Source organism: Numida meleagris, chromosome 19 (genome assembly GCF_002078875.1).
Source record: "Numida meleagris isolate 19003 breed g44 Domestic line chromosome 19, NumMel1.0, whole genome shotgun sequence".
In the NCBI taxonomy this organism is placed as follows: domain Eukaryota; kingdom Metazoa; phylum Chordata; class Aves; order Galliformes; family Numididae; genus Numida; species Numida meleagris.
The window spans coordinates 14,013,342-14,016,411 of NC_034427.1; the positions used below are offsets into that span (position 1 = coordinate 14,013,342).

General features: G+C 50.4%; 1 long non-coding RNA gene across 3 annotated transcripts; it reads left to right on the top strand.

Annotated features, from left to right (window-relative positions):
* LOC110408435 lies at positions 395-2,695 on the top strand. 3 transcript variants are annotated; one of them, XR_002444344.1, is made up of 3 exons: positions 395-441; positions 1,549-1,598; positions 1,713-2,695. It is a non-coding gene; the product is annotated as an uncharacterized LOC110408435 (long non-coding RNA). The 3 variants fall into 3 exon arrangements; XR_002444342.1 differs by having other exon boundaries at positions 419-441; positions 1,701-2,695; XR_002444343.1 differs by having other exon boundaries at positions 420-441; positions 1,698-2,695.

Sequence of the window (3,070 nt, forward strand, 5' to 3'; positions counted from 1 at the left end):
CAAATCCCCCTTTTTAACCCCTCAAATCCCCATTTTTTACACCAAATTTTCAACCTTTTATCCCTAAAATCCCCAGTTTTAACCCTCAAATCCTCCTCTTTAAACTCCAAAACTGCCATTTCTGACCATAAAAATCCCCATGTTTAACCCCTAATTCCCAGTTTTTAACCAAAATCCCAACTTTTGACCCCTTATTGCTGGACATTTTTGTACTCATTTTTTTTTCCTTTATCCCAGTATGGGAACTGTCAGGTCCCAGACTGAGCTGGTGATTGTGCACCTGGTGAGGGGTGTGGCCAGCCCTGCCAGCACAGGTGGGAGCCGTTCAGCTGTGGGATTGGAGGGGTGGAGCCTGGCTGCATCCCTTCCTGGGCTCATTTAAGGGCTGGCAGCTGTAGGAGCAGCATTTGTACCTGGAGGCTGCTTCCTTTGGAGTGTGTGGTGAGCCCTGGTCCTTGGAAAGGCATATGAAATCTTTTTCTTTGTTTTGGGGCTGGTGTCTCTGCCTTTCTTGGGGGATCTGAACCTGCTTTTAAGTAGCTGTATCTGCTGTGCATGTCCCTACAATGCCCTTCAGCTCTCTAAAGGAGATGAAGGGGTTATCTCCCTTTCTCTGACCTGGTGATGGAGGAGCCAACGTGCATTCCTTCCTTTCACTACAGCTTCATTTCTGGAATGCTTCAATTAATCCCCTGGTAATGCTGGTCAGCTGACCGAGCATTGCAGCTCTGGCAATGCCTGGAGCTACTGCCCTCTTCCACAAAAGTGTTCTGCGTTCTCAGAATCCTGTTTGCACCTTTACTTCTAACCTCGGTTCCTTCTGCTGGAGCCTCTGTTCTGTCTTTCATGGTTTTCACCTTACTATCTTTGCCCTTGGGCTCTGAACTCAGTTTCTCTGCTCCCACATCATCCCAGCCCGTTTCGTGACTGCAGTGAACAGTGCCATGCATTAATTCCACCCATGCAGAGAGTTGTTTAAGGCCATTCTGTGCATCATGATCACATACTAAATTCTGTTCTGTGTCTCTCTTGATCTCATCCCATCTCACAACTCAATGGGGTGGAAGGATTGCCGGGGCTCCTCTAATTACTGGCTTAAGCACTGGGGAATCTACCAGAGCAGGTAATGGAACATCACGAGCCCCTCATTTGTGCATTGCTTGTATGCAGGCAGCTTTAGCGATGGCTGTGGGAGGCTCATGGAATGGGGGTTGCAAGGGGCTCACCTTGCTCCATGGGGTCTGTTCTCCCAGCCCCATAAGCTACATGGTTGGTGATAGAGTGAGGTGCATCAGCTGGGTCCTAAGCTGAAGAAAACTCCTGGACTCCAGTAGCCCTTGGCTTCATCCTCACTCGGCATAATACAGTCTTCATCACTCGAGCATGCTGACCACAGATGTTCTGTTCCTGTTTTGCCTGGTTCTCTCCCATATCTCCCTTACAAAGTTGTCAATGCTAATCAATCCCAGCGCATAGTCATCAGAGCACGTCGTGGCTGACCATCCCGGGATCCTGTTTTAACAGCAGATCTGGCTTTATTTTTTACAGAAAAGAAGGGATTGTCCTCTTCTGGACCACTGTAGTCGGGATCACCCCAGGTATCTCCATCCCAGTTCTCAGGGGATGCTATTAGTTCTCTAATCTGTACAATACCTGAACCCCCACCCATCTTTCTCCCATCCCTAACCCCCATTAAGTAGCTATCCCTGCAGCTGTGGGACCTGATGGTGTGACAAAGCGAGGCCTCTGGTCTGCCAAACACTGGGACCTGTGAGAGAGAGAGAGACCCTGTGACCATTGTGGATCGTACTGACAGCTGCGCTCGGTGAGGTTTCCCAGAGCTGATCAGCACGTGGAATTCCCCACCTGCCCCAACCGTGCCCTGATCTCCAAACTCCTTTGCGTCATTGTGTCTCACAGTCCCAGGCGTCTTGCTGTGGTGCTGCTGGTAAGAGGAATGTGCACAAGGTGCAGCCCCTGCATGTGCGGGGCAGAGCCTTCATTATTGTATTGTGCTCAACGGGTGGCAGCAAGGAACTGTGGTGCTCCTGGGCAGTGCCAGAACTGCATGGAGATCTGTGGCTCTTCATGAAGTCAGCAAGAAATGGAAAGCTGGATTTCCTAGAATGCCCTGGAACCTGACTTTGCTGACTGGTAACTCACTGCCCATACGGGTAAGGGCAATGTACACCTACCAGTGTTTACCCATTCCATAGCGTGGCTCCACGTAATGCTGCCAGAGCTCATTACTGTGCTTAAAGGTTCCCTACAGGCTGCTGGTCCTCCTCCTCCTGCTTTCTCCTTGCCTCTGGCCTGTCTAATCTAATCCAGACTAGTCACCATACGAGTGCAACTCAGAGTGCAGTACAACTCAGAACCCATTGAGACCCTGCACTTGCAGACCCTACACCTACACTGTAGTGCTGCTGCTCCCACCCCTGTCCCTCTCGTCTCCTGGGCACCATTTCTAAACTAGCTCTGCAGCTCTGGAACTCGATGCTTTGAAGAAGGAAGGCCCTCAGACTCAACTTAGTTGACTGGCTGCCCTGATAGGTAAGGGCAATGTACACCCACCAGTGTTTACCTATTACGTAGCATGGCTCAACCTAGTGTTCCCAGAGCTCGTTACTGTACTTGAGGGTGCCCTATAGGCTGCCTGTCCATTATGTCATATGTTCTCCTTGTCTTGGGCCTTTCCCTGCAGTGTTCTCCTTGCTTTTGCCTTGGCTTTCTCTGGCTGTTTTTGTTGCCCTCGCCCGGCAACCCAACCCAACTTGTCTGTCTGGTAACTGGTTGCCCATACAGGTAAGGGCAATGTATGCATACCAGTGTTTACCCATGACATAGCGTGGCTCAACATAGTGCTCCCAGAGCTTGTCAGGGTGCTTTAGGGTACCCTGATGGCTGCCTGCGATTTTCCTCCTGAGTTCTCTTTGCCTCTGCCTCTTCCTTGGCTTTCCCTTGGTGGTTGTCCTTGCCCTTGCTTTGCCTTGATTTTTTTCTGTGGTGCTTCTGTTGCCTTTGCCTTTCTTAGGTGTTTTCATTGCCTTTGCCCTCGCCCAGGCCTTCT